The sequence below is a fragment of the Papaver somniferum genome, chromosome 2, assembly GCF_003573695.1.
Source record: "Papaver somniferum cultivar HN1 chromosome 2, ASM357369v1, whole genome shotgun sequence".
Taxonomy (NCBI): Eukaryota; Viridiplantae; Streptophyta; class Magnoliopsida; order Ranunculales; family Papaveraceae; genus Papaver; species Papaver somniferum.
The window spans coordinates 192003983-192016080 of NC_039359.1; the positions used below are offsets into that span (position 1 = coordinate 192003983).

The window sequence follows — 12098 nt, forward strand, 5'->3', positions numbered from 1 at the left end:
ACTAATGAGAAATAATCCTCCTCCAACACTTTTGCCATGTTTCCTCTTCTTTTGTTCCAAATGACTCCAAAGTACCTAAACACTCAAAAGAAAACATAAGATACATAATTTACAAGAAAACATAGCAAAGAAATCATAAACAACAGATAAATATCAAGGTGTTTGAGACACCTATCGCTCACTAAGCAATCAACATCAGGTAGAAGGACGTCGGGAGAAGATACCACTAGGCTCGGCCCAACATCTCGGAAAAAACATCATCCATCGCCCGAGAAGGATATCAAGGAAGATGTACCACGACTCACACCGTAACTTGAATGTATCATCATGTGTAACTATAAATAAAGAGCCTTGTAGAGAGCTAGGAGGGGGAAATTCAATGAGAAATGAGAGAGAACTAAGAGCATTGTGGTGAGAGTAGAGAGTTTACTAGTGAGATACACCCCTTGTAACTTTGAATCAAGCAATAAGATCATCCCTTTACCCCCGTGGACGTAGGTAATCATACCGAACCACGTATATCTTGTGTTCTTGAGCATTTCTTGTTTGTTGGCTTCAATATGTGTGTGTTTATGATTCTTTGGATGTAGAAGTAGGATTTTCCACATCTACAACCTACATTCATTTTCTATTATAAGTGGTAGTGACAAGCACATATTTTTCACCTGAACAATTGAGGTACAGTACTGAATTCGGGAGGTTATATATTTAGCCAATACAAATCATCTTTCATCAACATACATTTCAACGTTTCTGCCGCGTTTTTTTCCCCTTGTCACGAACTAAAACTAATATATTATGCAAGTAATCCATTTTACAAAGAACAATAGTTACATTAGGATGTAAACGTATCCAATGGAAAAGGGGTAATCACGTACTTTAATTTTAAGTCGCACGAATATAGATACAATTGATCAGAATGATATCAATAATTAAAATTAAAAAGAAAAGTAAAAGAGTTCATTTGATCGATGGTATTTTTATAGTTTCTTCTAAATCCACCCCAAGTTCAGTTTTCCCCCTAGTAAAAATGGCTTTCCCCCTATTAATTATCCAAATTAAACGCTTAAGGCAACGTTGTTTCGCAACAAGAAGGAAATATGAGCATGTTCGCTTTGAACGTGGCTTTAGAGAAGTGAATTTTGTAGCTGATGTAACGGAAAAGCATGGGTGTGAGGTAGATATTGGTATTTTTGAGAGTTATTCTACGAGGCATGGTTTTCTCGGAGTCGTGGAATGGCGATAAAAGTTATTTTCAAATACTTCTAAATAATGTTTTGATCTTACTTTTCCTCAACATTTTGGTTCATCTTTTTCTGAGTCCTGATTTATTTTTTTTAATTTCTTGATTCTTTCTTTCAAGAATCTTCAAATCTTGATATCTTTTCAAAAAATAATTCAATGTTGAATACTCTGATACTAATGAAATTTCTCAAATTGTATTCCGCTGCTGATACTTTTGACAATGGCTAAAACTACTACACCAAATTCCAGGATTCGTAACTAAAATTCGTAACGGCTTTGTAGCCGTTACAAAATTGCCGTTGCAAATGGCCATTACGAAACATTCGTAACATGCTTAAGCCGTTACGAATTTTTCAAAATTTCGTAAAAGTGGCCAGCCGTTACGATTTTTATTTATAGGCATGCGAATCACACGCTTGGTCACACTTGGGTCGTAACACTTGGAGTTTTTAGGCGTGCCATTCACATGCGTGATATATTTTTTCCACCCCACACTCGTCGAACTAGAGGATGTTTCCACCCTGTGTGTGTCATTCACATGTTTGCAATTCACAATCACCCATTTCTCCCCTTCTCTCGAATTTTCATCTCATTCTTCATTTTCTATTCTCTCTCTTTTTCTCCTCCTGCCTCTATTCTCTTCCTTCCCAACTGTGTAAGGCTAATCATCTGATCTTTGAAGAACTATGTAACGTTAATCGAGTTTAGGATTTCGGTTTGTGTAAGTCATTATCAGATTTTCGATTTTAGGTTTTCCTATCTGTTAAATCAGATTTTAGGGTTTTATCTAATATCTTTGTTTTTCGATTTCATTTTAGGGTTCGTCAGATCTGGAGCTTTGATTAACTGATCTTGAATCTCATCTTAGAAGGTATATGTTTCTATCTGTTGTCTGTTAGATTTTAGGGTTTCAGTATTTCATCATCTCTTTTCTTTTCAGTTAAGAACAGCATCGAGAAAAAAAAGAGATTCATCAACCAATTCCAACAATTGGGGTAAGTTTCATCTCTTATGATTCTTTTAATTCGATTCTTTTTCAGATGGTATTGGATTATGTTCAGAAAAATTTCAAAAACTTATTTTAGGGTTTCAAAAACCTAACAACATTGAATTCACTTCGAATTCCTGATTGGATTTTTAATTTGATTTTTTCTAGGGGTCATGGTTCTCACTACTTGAGTTCACTTGTAGTTACTGTTTATCTCTCTTTATAAATTGAATTTTTTTTAGTACCCTTTCCTCAATTTCTAAAGTCTCTCTGTTGTTAATCTAGAGGAGGAGGTATTACAGAGAATGGATGTATCAAAGTGAAGTCAGTGAAGTAAAGAAGTTACAAGGGAACATGAGATGTTTTAGAAATCAGTAAGAAGAGGGAACATGAGATGTTTTCTGTAATGGAATTTGGAAATCAGTATTAAGTTGGATTTCGGTGGTTGCCGGTGTCTGTAATAAGACAAGAAGTAGTTGCTGGGAAGGAATTTGATGGTGGACAACTGGGTGGTTGTGAAATATTCAATGGGTTCCGGTTTCATGGATTTGGTCATCATCTCTGTGTTAAGTAAGGTAAATCCCTTTACTTTTATGAAACTGATACTTGAATGGTATAAAGGTTGGCTACTATTTGATTATGTGGGATGTTTTTATCCATGAACTTTATTCAAGTTATCCTTGTTGTTAGTGACCTTGTATGGTAATAAGCTTGGTAGGAGTCTAATGTATTCATAGTATGCTCATTCCTATATTACTCAAACGTGTATTTACATGGTCGAATGTCCATTTGGTATTTGCTCCATTAAATCTCTATGATCCTAACTGGTTTCCCTAGGCTATGAATTGCGGTAGACTTTGAGAATGAAATGTTTAACTTTTTTATAAGAACCATTTAGTATATACTACTACTTGAACTCTTGGTTACACAGTATTTTCTTAGTATGTGTCGGATTCCATTTACATAACGTATAATGATTACATAAATCTTATGGAAAATGTTGATGGTAGCATGTTAAGGCCTGGACAAACAAGTGATGATGTTGCTTGTTGTTCATTTTCTATTAATACATCAGTTGACCACTTATCCTTAATTAGTAAATATTTTAATTGGGGGGCAAGACTAGTAAATGTGCTAAGTTATTGGTGGGTTGGTTGGTTTGGTAATATGAATTCGTGTGAGTTTGGATTTTGTATCGGGAGACTACCAATACTAATGGTTCTGTTTGTATCTTAGTTTGCACTGTAAGGGATGCTGATCATTTGTGGTTGGTTCATCTTGCAAACTTGAAGAGGGAGACTGTGTTGACGCCACTTGGTTGAGGAGCTCTCTGACCAGTTTTTCGCCACCATCTGCATAACCACTTCACCTGCATACATCATCACAATGACCACCAATCTCCATCATCAAATTTCATTCACCACCACCATCACAGCTGGGCAAAAAAGCAAAAGAATTGAAGAAAGCAGTTGATGCACTCCGCCAAGAGGAGAAAACGGTGCTAAGGGGAGAAAATGGCGCCAAATTGTCAAGGCTGTTGAAAAGGTATGCACATGTATCACCACTTATAATATGTGAGGGTTTTAGACTTTTTAGAGAGTTCCTTCTCGCAGAAATTTTTCTATAAAGCGCTTCATAGATCTCTAGGTTGTTATTAGCTTTGTAGTACAAACTGTTCGGTTAGAGTTCTCTGTAATAACTGTACAACCCGAGGATTCTGTTCCTAACAAATTGCCGAAGACTTTCCCCAGTCAGCCTTGATTTATTTTATTTTCGTCTGATCTTAAGATGTATATTTTATGGTCCCAGAGATTGTTCCCTTTTCATGATACTTGATTCCTGTTCATGCTACAAATTGGATCTTCATACTTGATCTTATGAATGTATCATGTGATCTCAGATGGTATTAACTGCTGGTGCAACCCCTGCAGTTGAGATTCTTAGTTTCTGCCTGGATGATACTGGAAATGCATTCCTTCTGCCTTCACCGTATTACCCGGGGTAAATTTCATATCTTCTTTTTCAATTTCTTGACTTTGGATTTACTTAGAAAGAGTAGCATACTGTATACCACTTTCCATAGCATGGAAAATGTAACTTAACTTAGACTTAAATTGAAACACAGTGCTTCACTTCATATTTAGCTTTGAACTTCTGTATGAAAAAAATCTTTAATGTGCACTAAATTTCTGCCATGTAACTGAAGCATGAAGACATTTTTGCAGGTTTGACAGGGATATAAAATATCCATCTTTTTTGTCCCGTTTCGAGAACTAAATTCTTTCTTTCCTTGAAGCTTCAATAACTTATTTTGTTGTCTTTACATCTAGTATCTTTCTTGCACTTTTTTACTACACTTCTTTTGAAATAATAAGTATAATGATTATTCATATTGATGACAGTGGTGTCTGTACTAGACATTTCTCCACTTTTTCCTTTGGTGGTTTCGTTCGTGCCGAGGTAATTGTTGTCATTGTGCTGTTAATTCTAATTGAGTTACTCTTCATTAAGCTTTGGGCTTGTGTAGGAAATGATGGCCTGTACCATGCATAAATACTGGCTGTTGAACTTTTAGAGAAATATATAACTTATGTTTTTACTTGGTTTTGTTGTTGTTTCTGCTGTTAACTTGTTAGTTTGGCTAAGAAAGTGTTTGTGGACTGTTTTTCATTGAGCAATTTGCAATCCTCGGCACCAGTTGGACGTAACTTTTTTTCTCTTTTTTGAATTGGCTCAGGTACCAACTCATTTCTTCTAGGTGTTGAAATGTATCGTTAGAGCAGGTGAGGGGAAGTGTTGTAGATTTGAGACCGAAACATTAAGCAAGAGAAGGGAGAGACTATTATGTGAGTTATGTGCTTGTTTTGTTTTATTCTTATGTGCTCTTAGTTGTAAACAAATGTTGTATGAGCTTTATACCGCACATAACTTAGTAATACTCTTAAGTTTCTAAGCAGATATTGTGTTCCTCAAAACTTAGGGATTCTGTTTAATAGTTGTTGAAACTTGAAAGAATAAAAGTTATTGTTGTTCATTGTGTAATAGAAATTGTATACATTGAATGAAAGACTTGTGCAGGTAATTATTTTTGAATTCTGGCTTATTTCCGGCAGAGAATGAACTGCCAGTCATCCTTGACCTGGTCAATGTTGACTGGCAGTATTATGTTGATGTTACGAAAAACTTCGTAGCGGCTGCTTCCTGTTACGATTACGCGGTTACAAAATTTCGTAACGGGGGACCTCAGCTGTTACCACGTGGCAATTCGTAACGGCCCATCTCTGATACGAACTACGTTGCAACACAAAATTCGTGACGGCTCCATTTCCGTTGCGAAAAATTGTAAAGCCCTCTTTTGAAACAGGCGAGGACCGTTACAACCCCGATTCATAACGGTTTTATTCTGTTTCTAATCCCAAAATTTGGTGTAGTGACGTAAATCAAGTTATCTTTCTTTACCATCCAATAATATTAGTAATTTCATCTCGAGTAAACTAGATTCTATAAATTACTTTAATTTGAGTTGTTGGTGAAGTCACTGAACCTCCATCAGAAGTTCTTGTTAATGGTGTTAAAACTAGTCACACATCCTTGATTTCCACTGAATTTTTTGGTTACGTTGATGGTGAAGTCACTGAACCTCCATCAGAAGTTCTTGTTAATGGTGTTAAAATTGTAAATCTGGGATGAAACTATTTGTTGTGAGTTGTTTGAAAGCTATTTTTCCACCCCCAACATTTTCTGGTGAGTGTGAGTTGTTTCACACTCGGCATGTCCGCCCGGAACGGTGCGGTTCTGGTGCTCGTGTCTCTCTTGCCTGGATTTTCTTAATTTACTAGTGCTACTATGAACGGTCGTTGTTTGGAAGACGATATGTATTGGCATATGAATGGTGTTTGGTTCTCTAGGGTTGTTGGCTCCTTGGCTTAGGAGGCGAAGGACAAGTCAAAGCACTTCATCAGTCCAGCCTCGTCCCAGACTGTTGAAGGTTGTGGCCCATCGCGACGTAGCATCTAGCATCATGTCATTTGGGAAGATAAGTGTATTCATGTATTTCTATGGTCCCACTCTCACGATGACTCTACTTTCGCGATGTGGCATCTAGCAGCATGCCCTCGGGAAGATAGGTATATACCTGTATTTGCTAGGGTCCCACTATCTTGATGACTCAACCTTCAACAAGTCAACAAGTAAACACGTAAACTCGCATTGCTTCCTGCTACCTACAACTTGGAAGATGGTTAACACCTTCCCCATAGTCGAGATTTGGTGAAACCGGTGATGTGACAGGAGGGGAGACCTGTCACTGCTGATAGACGCATTTATTTGTCTATTTTGATCTCGATTTTCTATTTTGTTAGTACCCATTTTTGTACTTATTTTGGTATTTTATGTTTTTGTAGGTGTTTTTGGAGAAATAAGCTTTTGCGGGAAAATTGGCTCGAAAAGTGGTATTTGCGCTCGTGGGAGAAAATTACTATTCGGACTCTCAGTTTGGATAAGGGGAACTTCAATTACTAAGGGGTACTCCACTAATAAGGGGTAACCTAATTGCTATTTACACTTCACAGCTATTCGCACCCCTGTACTGGTTAGGGGCACTCCATCCCTTGCTTTTGAAGAGACAAAATTGGCGGGAAAATTTGCACTCCGTCTGCATGATTCCGTAGAACGAAGTTGGACGAGATTTTGATGGATTTTGACACGGACTTGGAGCATTTTGGGCCTATTAGGTGGATTCAAGGTTGATAAGATATAAGTTCACGTAAAAAGGGGAAGGTTTCGTCTAATTTTAACAAAACAAAGTAAGAAAGTTTATCGGAAATGGAAAGATTTTCTGGGAAGAATTGCAACGAGATTTCATCGAAGTTTTTGATACATATTGATTTGAAGTACCCTATTAGGCTTAAACAGGGCAGGTAATTGTATCAGATTCGATAAAGAAGGGATGAGACGTCACTCGGAAGGAAACATGGAAGAATATTCTCGGGTTATCATTCTCTGTTATTTTTGTAAGATTTCGTAGATGAAAGGGAAGATATTTTCTATATCCAGGTGGTATTCTATCTTGGGAAGGAGGTTGGATAAAACAGAGAAGCCGCATAGAAAAGAAACAGAAAAGGATATAAATCCCGTGACTTTAGTTTGAAGAAAATTTGGATTTTATCGAGATTTGATTGGTCCTGTCATGTATATAAGGGATGTTGGGAAGTCAAGGAAGGAAATCGAGACTTTGGGGGTCGTACGGAGGCCTTGGGGGTAGTTGCAGAGAAGATCAGGGAGCTGCAGAAAGTTTCCTGCTGCTGCAGGAAGAAGAAGAACACGAAGAACTTTATGCTGCTACGGACAGTCGCAAAAGAACGTTGTAATCATATGACACAGAAAACAGTCGTACATTAGCAGTCTTATTTTATCTGTCACCTTCGTAATAGTCGATCTGTAACGTTTATAACTGTTGCAGTTTCGCAGTTTTATTCTTTTTCTCTATATTTCTTCAGTAAAACACCTTCTTGAGCTATGGATTATTATTTTGTGCATGTTTTTGATATGAGAAGCTAAACCCCAACACTGGGACGACGGAGGAAGCTATATTTCATGCGTGTGGTAATTATATTTAATTCTTTTATGACTACTTGCACTATTATCATCGTTTTATGATTTTTCTTAATTGATTGTGATGTCGTATGATGATGTATGCTTGGTCTAAGTGCTTTTGATGCGTCATGCTAGTGATTTACATTCTATCTTTTAAAAATCTACCTTGGCAAAGAATTAGAGTCAATATTGTTTGATCTATAATTGTTTGGAATAAATATATGAATCGCATGAATGAATTTATGGTGGAATCCCGAGTCTCAATACCTCTCGTTATTGTGACAAACTTTTGTGTATATATTTTCTCTATTTTTAAATCTTAAATCAGTCTCAACAAGTCCGAGAAATGAACTTTATTTACCACTTAAAAAACTACATCAATTTTTGGCGCCGCCGACGCGGATTTGTATTTAGATTTGTTTTAGGTTTATTTTATTGTGTTTTCTTTTTTACGCGTTTTGGTATTTTTCGATTCTTTTCAGATTTGGAGCGAAGCTACAAGGAAAGAAAGTACTATAAAAGGAAAACATCGCCAAAGAAGGGAAAAAAAGAGGAATCTGAAAGGAGTGAAAAAGAAGATTTTGTATATAGTTATTTTGTATATTTTTAGAAACTGTAAATAGGATTTTATTTTTGTAATTTTTCTTTTCCTTTTTGGACATTTTTATTTTGGACTGGACATTATTATTATTTTGAAAACCTAAGGAAGGGTTAAAAATTAAATATAAACTGTTTGCAGGGAAGGACGACAGTTACGATACTGTCTCGGCCCCTCGGGTTCGTACACTGACATTGGAGTCGGTGGCCTGAGTCGACTTCAACGGTTCATCGCTCGTCTGGTACGGGAGGTAAGACTCTATCCACCCACGAATCCCCTGTCAGTGGGTTTTATTTTGTGTGACAACTCACACCCCTGCAGTAGAATGTCGAACTGGTATTACAATAGCCAATACAACGAATATCCGACTGAGTTTCAAAATGGACGTTACTACTTTGACCATAGTGTGAATATTAGTTGGGTACATCAGACTTTTGAAGATTATGATCCATACCATGGTGCGCCCAATTACTATCCACATACCCACCGGTCATATGAGCAAAATTCTTATATTTCTCCTTTAGAAGAGTCGACACGTAGGATAGCTGAGATGAATAACTTAGTTTATGACGAAAGAAAACTTTCTATAGGAATCCCTCAAGCTGATAGCTGAGACGAACGAAAGAATTGCTCGAAATAATCTTAATTTTCAATATAGTGTCTCCAATAATACCCTTGAAAATGAGGATAGTTATTTGCATAAGCAGGATGACGAGGATAAAATTGGTTACACTACTTGTTTAGATGAGGTTCAACCATTTTCATGTTATTATAATGATTATGATAAGGTTAGTGTTGATGAAGAATTTGAAATAAATAAGCATAGTGATCAGGAATTTGCTACTCCAACTGAGCTTAATAATAATATTATTTCTAGTTCAAATCCAAATAATTTTAATAATTATTCACCTATTCAAAAGGACGAGGATTTGACTAGAAATACCCCCGTTTTAGACGATGTAGTATTTCCTGTTTACGAAGTCGATAATGGTTTGGAGGAACGAGTTTATTCTGAGAATACTATTTTAGAGTCCCAAGACTTAGAAACGTTAGTCTTAGACGAAAAAGATGAACTCGTACAGCTTTTAAATATGAGTGAGGATGCATCACCTGAGTATAATCTACACGAAGAAATTGACCATTTTCAGGATTCTGATGATCTAGAAATTAGGGAAATTATAGCTAGTCTATCTAGAGACATCCAAAACTCTAAGTTTGGGGGTGATTATCATTCTCCTTGTGCCTTACCTTTATCTCTTACAAAGATCCCTCACTTGGGACTTGGCATATGTGCCTCAACCATTTTACAAGATTAGCTTCATACACGTTTTCCTGAACCTAGTGATGTCCACAAGAAATTTCAGTTATTAGAAACCCATCCTCTGGTTGATGTGGTTTACCCAGGCTATGATACCCAGATTGACTTTGTTTTCCCACCAAATATTTTCTTCCAAATGTGGGAATGTTTGATTTTCAAATGTGTCGAATATTAAGTTTTGAGACTAAACCTAATTACTTTATGAGATTAGAGTCGACATACTTATTTAAGGAAGATCACCACTCTCATTGTGGTCAGCTGTGTAAGTCAAATCTGATTGACTTAGAGGATCCTCAATTATTCAGGTTATTATTATGTGCTTCTAAGTTTGTATTTGAGTTTTTCCAGACTCTAGAACCTGAACATTTGGATCTAACCTATGAGGAAATGCAACCCATGAAAATATTTTATTTGGACCCAGTTATAGATCCTGAACCTGAACCACAACTAGATGTAGCTGTCTTAAACAGGAAACTAGACAAGGGTGTGCTTTATTTGTTCATTTTCTTAGCATGTTGCAGATTCCTTTTACTTGTGATAGCTCTATTTGGTTTTGATGACCCCACATATATTTCAGCTATTACTTTATGATTCTATGAGGTGACTAATTCTTTCTTAGTCTGGCTGAAGACGTTAAACTTAGCACTTCTTGGGAGGTAACCCATTCTCATGCAACACGGTAATATCTTTCCTTATCTCTTTTGCTTCAAATGTTAACAGTTTCTCCTTGTTCATGCTTTTAATTTGATCTTTAGAACATTGAGGATAATGTTAGATTTAAGTTTGGGGGTATAGGAGAAACTTTTTAGTTGCACAATTAAACTCCGGAGCCTAGAAATTTATGCTTATTAAGGATGGCACTAACCAATCTAAGTGGATGGAAGCATTTTGGTTGTAGGAGTTGAGGAACCAATCTGACTAGATGGCAACATCTAAAGAGTCTATTCATAAAAGCACAGAGCTCAGGTGTTAGAAATAACATGATAGTTTCACCATATCTCGTTGAGTCCTTTTCACTTCTTTTTTTATTTCTTTTTGTTTTTAAAACTATGTTTCTCTAAGTGATTAGGTGGGGCTCACGATTCAAGTTGTTACCAATGCTAGGGTGAATTAGAGTGATTGAGATACAAAAAAAAAAAGTTGAAAAAAAAACATAAAAGAGGAAGAAGAAGAAGAAAAAGAGACCAGACCATCAGACCAACTGGAATAAATTCAATAAAGTCGACCACTGGAACCCTTGTATATGCCAGTTGTGTTGACCTAGAGTTAGGATTATCAATCACCGGTTCCCTTATATATGCCAGTGTGTTGATATTAGTCAGACTAGTATCTCAATCCATTAGGAAAGGTTCATTTCGGCGGAGGTCTTCAGACAGATATGAGAAACACCGTTCACCTAGTAAACATCAAAACCATCTATGTTTTTCTATATCCATCTTCTTGATCTATCCATGTGATTAGTTTCGACTCCGGATATTGATGTCCATAGTGCAACTATATGAGTAGAGCTCTGTCACTTCATATGAATTTTAGTATGCTTGAGTACAAACTCGTGTACAATAATTGGAATTTCGCATCATGGTACTTCCTCCTGTAGTCAATAAGTATGCCAACCAAGGAGATTCTTTAGTGCCTTCCAAGGTTCTGTGTATATAGCTAGGGTCTGGAGTATAAAGGTTTTGTGGGTATACCTCTGGTAAGCCCTCCGGAGACAACACTCCACCACTAGAAACACCTAGGGGTTTAAAGGATTATTGCATACGCTAAATGAAATCGACGATGCCTGCGACTGTGAGTTAGGATTTTATTTCTATTTTATTTTTGCTAGAGGACTAGCAAATAATAGGTTTGGGGGTATTTGATAGACGCATTTATGTGTCTATTTTGATCTCGATTTTCTATTTTGTTAGTACCCATTTTTGTACTTATTTTGGTATTTTATGTTTTTGTAGGTGTTTTTGGAGAAATAAGCTTTTACGGGAAAATTGGCTCGAAAAGTGGTATTTGCGCTCGTGGGAGAAAATTACTATTTGGACTCCCAGTTTGGATAAGGGGCACTTCAATTACTAAGGGTTACTCCACTAATAAGGGGTACCCTAATTGCTATTTACACTTCACAACTATTCGCACCCCTGTACTGGTTAGGGGCACTCCATCCCTTGCTTTTGAAGAGACAGAATTGACGGGAAAATTTGCACTCCGTCTGCATGATTCCGTAGAACGAAGTTGGACGAGATTTTGATGGATTTTGACACGGACTTGGAGCATTTTGGGCCTGTTAGGTGGATTCAAGGTTGGTAAGATACAATTTCACGTAAAAAGGGGAAGGTTTCGTCTAATCTTAACAAAACAAA

The 12098-nt window shown here is 36.7% G+C and overlaps 1 long non-coding RNA gene across 3 annotated transcripts; it reads left to right on the plus strand.

The window, feature by feature from the left end:
- The first annotated feature begins 1832 nt into the window (after positions 1-1832).
- On the plus strand, positions 1833-5176 carry LOC113354332. 3 transcript variants are annotated; one of them, XR_003361816.1, is made up of 8 exons: positions 1833-1966; positions 2064-2116; positions 2186-2240; positions 2519-2808; positions 3470-3778; positions 4134-4234; positions 4636-4693; positions 4971-5176. It is a non-coding gene; the product is annotated as an uncharacterized LOC113354332 (long non-coding RNA). The 3 variants fall into 3 exon arrangements; XR_003361817.1 differs by lacking the exon at positions 4636-4693; XR_003361818.1 differs by lacking the exon at positions 4636-4693 and having other exon boundaries at positions 4165-4234.
- Positions 5177-12098: the final 6922 nt, after the last annotated feature.